Consider the following 7277-nt stretch of genomic DNA (forward strand, 5'->3'; position numbering starts at 1 on the left):
TGGCAAAAAACATCATTCTTTTTGCATTATCCAAAAACTGTCATAAATTACAGTTATTTGGAGACTCTCAAATTATTTGTAACTGGTTGAATAAAACAGAACGTTGCAATACATACACATTACAACACATATTGGATGAAGCACACAGACTCATATCACAATTTTATGTCTTCTCTTGCCATCACATTTACAGGGAACGTAACTCAGCCGCTAATAGCTTATCCAAGGAGGCGGTGCTCAAGGACGACAATAACTGGTTGATCAGGGAGGAAAGAGATGACAGCAGCTATCAGTATTACCACAGGCCGTTCATAAAGCTTGGATTATGAAAAATCAACAGAGAATGTATTTTTTGCATTTTTGTTATTTTGGATCAGGCTGATAGCCGTATGTAACTATCCACCGCTTGTATTTACATTAGTATAGACAAATACAGAGCACTCTGCGAAGAGCAGCACTTTATATTTATAGACCTTCTATGTATTTTCTAAGAGCCTTAAATGGCGAACACAATTTTGAATGGGCTAATGAAGGACAGGCTATGCCTGAAATATTGTATATGCAATGCATCTGCAAAATGCAGTTTCTTTATTAATAAAGGAAGTGCGACATTTTCCATGGGAAAAAAAATGGAAAAGATATAAAATATACACAATGTAATTATCGAAATTTATTTCATGAGGTGTGTACACCATTGGAATTTCACAAATATCTAGAATGATTGGACTATATGGGAAAAGTGTCAAAATTTAGAATTGAAGATGGAGCTAATTCAAAATTTGATTTGTGAATCTGTAATTTGATAAAGTTGAATATGGAGTTAATTCAAAATTTGTTTTAAAATTATTCATGAATTTGTAATTTGATAAAGCAATGCAAACGAGAACCGAAGGAAAAAACAAAACACGACCAACAAAATATTGCGATCATTCCATGCAAGCCTAACTCCATATCTCGATCATTCTATAAAATATGAACTCCATATCGTCAACTTAGTCTGCACATAGAATATCAAGACAAAATTGTCACAAATAAGCTCGGCCCTTACGAACACCCCTAAAGGCTGACCTACTGTCATTTCTCTAACATGAAAACCATCCTCTATGTTGCATGTGAATTACTATATGTCGTCTATGTGAAGCACTCAGGCGTGCCTAATGATTAGAGGTTGTGAGTGAAGCACTCACGCTACATGTAGGACAATGAGAACACAGGGCAAGACAGTAAATTTTTTGAGATGAAAAGAAAATAATGGAACACTTGTTAATTATTTTGATGGAAACAACAAAACATAAGGGTTTTGGTGGCTACAGCACTTCTCATTTCTCTGGAGACTAGATGTTTCAGTAGCTAGAGGAGCAATTCAAGATCTTCTTCAAATTGTATGACACAAACTTTTAAATCTAATTTTCAATTACATACATTGAATTTGTCTGTAGCCTTTGTTTCAAGGTGATAATGCCTTATTTCAATAGCTTTTCTGGCCTCTGTTGATTTGGTAATATTTGTTAGCATTAGTGTGTGCTTTGTTAGATGAACAGTAATGAGCAAATTCATTGAAAATGTTCATATTCTAATGTATGTATTTGTCTGTAGCCTTTATTTCAGGGTGATAATGCCTTATTTCAACAGATTTTCTGGCCTTTGTTGATTTGGTAATATTTGTTAGCATTAGTGTGTGCTTTGTTAGATGAACAATAATGAGCAAATTCATTGAAAATGTTCATATTCTAATGTATGTATTTGTCTGTAGCCTTTGTTTCAGGGTGATAATGCCTTATTTCAACAGCTTTTCTGGCCTTTGTTGATTTGGTAATATTTGTTAGCATTAGTGTGTGCTTTGTTAGATGAACAATAATGAGCAAATTCATTGAAAATGTTCATATTCTAATGTATGTATTTGTCTGTAGCCTTTGTTTCAGGGTGATAATGCCTTATTTCAACAGCTTTTCTGGCCTGTGTTGATTTGGTAATATTTGTTAGCATTAGTGTGTGCTTTGTTAGATGAACTGTAATGAGCAAATTCATTGAAAATGTTCATATTCTAAATGTAGGAGCTCGTCAAAAAGTGATTCAGATCATAAACTCATAAGAATTTATCATTTACGCATAACAATCACATATGTATGATCGGTCTATATTAGTAACACACAATGCAACATAATAAGTCAACTCATACCTGAATATCGTAATCTTAACCATTTGCATAGGCCAATCAAATTTAGCATGATACATATGACATCAAGATCTTAATGAAATAACCCTAATCATCACGTTACTAGCATATAAAAACCATAAGCTATATATCATACTCAACGAAAACATATAATCTAATCGTCAAGATAACTATCATATAACAGTAACAAGTTAACATATAACATACTCATCAACAACATATAACATAATCATCAGGTTATCTAATATAAAACATCAACACAAATGCATACAACTACATGTTACTATCAATCTTGACTATCTGACACATGTGCATATAACTACACTAATCGAATAACATCTATCATGAATGTAAACCTAACATCAAAAGACATATATATAAGCCTAATTTATATAAATCTACTATATCTGACAATCCTTAACTTACATACCTACATTCTAAACATATAATACCTATATGATGATATGCTCTTACCCCAAAGTCTAACTTTGCAACCCCATTATGATGATCTACATCTCCTGCTTTATCTCAGCCAACATGTTAGCATAATCACACCCAATAGCACCACGATGACCTAAATTTGCATATAATGACTTCAAAAGGCATGTTGGACCTACTATTCATGCATAACTATAACGAAGACTATACATCATAACAACTACATATAGACATATAACACATGAGTGCAAAACCATATACACACCATTATAGCTAGAGTCCAGTGATCAATGCATGACCATATCAACTACACAAATCATGACCTCATGCATGACAATAAAAACCACCTCACGTGTATTTGATAACATGTGAACAATGATGTTCATAACAATTCATAATCAACCATACACATATGAAGACATACTCTACGACTTCAACCTTCACATGGCAACATCACTACAACCATGATCAACACCATGCAAATGAAAAAAGCACTTCGACTACATGCATAAGGATCACATATGCAACCAACATGAAAGCATGATCAACACAAATCCCAAGGATAGTGAAACCACACTCTGATACCACTCTATAACACCCTCCTCCCACATCTACCCAACGACCGGCCAGCTGGGGTAAACGTGCAATGAGAGGCTACTATGATATGATTCAATCTCCTATGTAACCTTAAGGAAATGGAATCGATGGAAACACAACACAAAAACCTCCCTTAGGTGTTTCAGGACCCCTAAGAGCTAATCTACCACTCTAGGTGCCCAACCCTTGAGTTAACCTAGCATTTGGATGAATTAATCCCAAAGTCGCTCGCATGACAAGGCATGCATGATATTGTAATCCTATAGTCACTCTCACAGGCTTGCCTTCCAGTGACCAGAGACCCAATTTGTTAGTGCTATGCCAGCAACTCTGGGATTTGAACCACTTTTTAGGCCCAGAGCCCATGTCACTGCCCAAAATTGAACCATCTCTTCAAATCAGTAAAATAACATGCAAATGATAATACTAAAGAAAATACTTGTTGAATACCTTAACAGGACCTCTACTAGCCATGACAGGCATTTTTTCAAACACTTAGTAAATATGCAACCTTCATGTGTAAATAACAAATCTGAGCATAGGGGTCTCGTACTTATCTGAGATTCACTATGAAGAATTGTATCCTTATCACACTAGCTGCCATTTCATCCATTAGGTGATATATACAATTATCATTTGATAACAAGTAAGAACATGATGAGAGCCATACATGGTTGGTGTCATAAAACATATACATAACCAGCATAATAGGGACAAAATTATCCATGAAATCATAACCATATAAACCACATATAATCCATCATAATACTCATAGAAATAAAAGGAGAAATAACCTTTCATTAATGATGCAATATCCAAACCTGGGTGGGACTTCCACATTCCACCTGACCGTAGAATGGATGAGCCAAATATCTCCTTAGCCATTCACCCTTGTGCCATATTCCAAGCATGAATGTGGGATCTCATAGAACACATCAATCAAAGCTCATCCAGGGATTCTAGAGGCCATCCACCTCAACCCATCAAACAATGATTCCATCGCACGGTTAGACATCACCAAAACCATCATCAAATCGGTATATATATCCTAGCCATCTAGGGGCCCATAGAATTTGTCCAACCTGGCTAGAGGACTAGTAACTCAACCCACAACTTTTACTGGGTTCTAGAGTGTTTGTCCAACCAAGGCTATGGGACTAGTAACTCAACCCAAGTTGTCACAAGGATCCACTATCAATCCTAGCCATCCTCCATGCCAATGACAGATAACAACCAAAAATCCACATGCATATGCCATGCATGCCAAAACTAGTGAAGGAAACATGCATGCAACTCGATGCCTGCAAGAAAATATGATGTAATTGCTGATCCTGATGCCCTCTTGCACTTTTCTGCTCTTCTTTTCCTTCTTGCTCCAAAAATCGAAGTATGCGACACTCTCTAAGAGTTCTCCAAGAAAACTCTAAGTCTCCAAGAGTATGAGAGAGAGAATAATGAGAGAGGTCCAAAACTGAACTAATAAAGTCTTGCCCAGTGATCCTCAAAAGCATTTTTATTAATGATATCTCTATTTTCTTTATTTAACATTATTTTCCTTCATTTTCCTCCTTTCAGCAACCTGCGACATTTCACCTTCCTTTTCTCCTAATTTCCTTTATTTTCATAAATAATATGCTAATTAATGCCCCATACCTTTCCAAACCTTATTCATTGCCTTTTCCAATTCCTTTAGCCATAATAAACCAAATCAACACCCACTAGGATGTTTCTCCCACCATTTAGCTTGGAATATGTGTCCCATCGACTGTGGCCTTATATATTTTTTACATGGAATTTTCACTGAGGCTATTACATATTTTCTATAAAATGCAAATAAATCAAATCTTTTTAAATTATTATTTTTATTTATAAAATAATATTTTAAATATACATAATTTTATTTAAATAAAAAACTAAAACTAGTTTAACATCACAAGAAATTTTAAATACACACAACATGGAATACTCAAAAAGTTACAAACACTTTCATAATATAGTTTTAACCATTCTTATCTTAAGTCAAAATGGGAGAAAGGTTGACCTATGAAGATCCATCTTCACTTAGGATATTTGGTTGAAAGGGATTATATCTCATACAAAACTTTTCTTTTGGTGCAAAACTTGAGGAAAGGTTCACACTGAAAGAGATTCAATTCCTCTCCACAGTTACCTAAAAAAATTCAATTCATCTCTTCACTTAATAGGCTCGTAGTCAATATGAATCTATGCTAATTATTAATAATATCATTCACATTTATATAAATTTCATATCACAATGTAACCTTACAATGTGTGAAGCCCCAAGGGTTAGCTCAATTGGTCAAAAACCGTGCTTCGCCATCGAGAGGTCACAAGGTCGATTCCGCCCGAAGCCCTTTGGGTTAGGTCTTGTTAGTAGGTCGAGGGGCGATTAGCCCAGATTTTACTGTGGACGTAGCGACCACTCACTGACCAGGGTGTTCGTGAACCACAATGGAAAAAAAAAAAACAAACAAACAAACAAACTTTCAATGTGTTGTACAAACCCAATCCATCAACAAAATCTTTGCAACTATATGACTAGCATACTTGCAAGGATGTGTACCATGTATTCAATGTCTGTAATTGAAATTGGAACTACATCATGTCTATTGTTCATTCCATTTCTTGAACTTTCAAATAAGTTAAACACGTGACCAATTGTAGATCTTCTATAATCAAGATGTGTAGCATAGTCTGCATCAACAAATCCTTGTACATCTTATCACTTTATCTAAAGAAATACATTTTGGTTAGCCAATTGCACTATCTATAGTGCAACACAAAAATATGAAAATCCTCTTTACCTAAAAACATATAGTGCATAATATTTCATCCTTTGGCATTTAAGAACAAGTTTTACTAATTTGCAATCTAATCATTCTCTTAATCCGTAAAACCTTTTCCTTTTGCAATGAATTTTCGAAACCAATTTTTTACATATATAATAACCTAAATCAATATTAATAATATACTCAATAATATTTTCATCATACTGATTCTATCTTTTATTTCCTAGGGTTCTAGTACTAGTTTTACTATAGAATTCTTGGGTTCACACTAATATCCTAAATGATCAAAATTTGTGGTGTATTTGCATATTTATTTTGGAGTGCTTTCTTGCTTTAGAACTATTATATATCTTCTCTTTATTTTATCACTGTGGAGTATTATTTACATACATGATAATCATCTTCTTTATTATCTTATCTTTGAATAGTTTATTATTTATTTTGCTTATCCATCATTATTCATTTCTACAACCTAGAGCTCTACAGTGGTATCAAAATAACATTCCAACGGTTGATAAACTCCTACTCTTCCTCGCAATATTCTTTGCATGGAAACTATAAACAAAGAAAATTATGGTGCTATAACTAACACAAGAAAAGTATAGCTTTATTGTAGGCTTATCCTTTTATTGGAGTGTAAATCTAAATACTTAAAATGATTGAATAACCAAAGTAAATCTAGGACTACCCTAAGTCGTCTTTCTTTGAAGGATCTTTGATAGTTTGGAATTTCTAGAATTTAGGAGGAAGTTCTTACACAAATTCAATGGGGGTAGTTAAGCATATTTGATTTTATCCACGAAGATGCCCTGGTTCATGGGAAATTGGGAATTTCGGTTGACTCATGCGGTGACTTATCCATTATGATGGAAGGACAAAGGATGGAATTTTTCTTTGAGGAAGAAAGAAGGTTTGTTCCAAGGAATGAATGAAGGAAACAAAGTAGTCAACCAATAAATCAATTCATGGACAACTAAGATGGGGAAAAATGCATGATAGGCAACTTGGGTGATGCCCATTACCTTTGGTATGGGACACGGATGGGGTTGGGCATTCTCAAGGTAGCTTGTGCAATGTTGGATGTTTCAAAGGTTGGGGAAAACAATCCATCATGGCTTTATTTGATAATAACATTATAACAAACATGATTTCTTCGACGAGGGTGTTGAATTCTTTGGGAGGGGATGCTTTTGTTTGGATTGGATAATATTGGACAATATATTTGTATCTTAGTGGGGTTAGATGGAGATTCCCCT

This window comes from Pinus tabuliformis, chromosome 3_2 (genome assembly GCF_031772625.1).
Source record: "Pinus tabuliformis cultivar Carrire ecotype Pingquan chromosome 3_2, CPIR1, whole genome shotgun sequence".
Taxonomy (NCBI): domain Eukaryota; kingdom Viridiplantae; phylum Streptophyta; class Pinopsida; order Pinales; family Pinaceae; genus Pinus; species Pinus tabuliformis.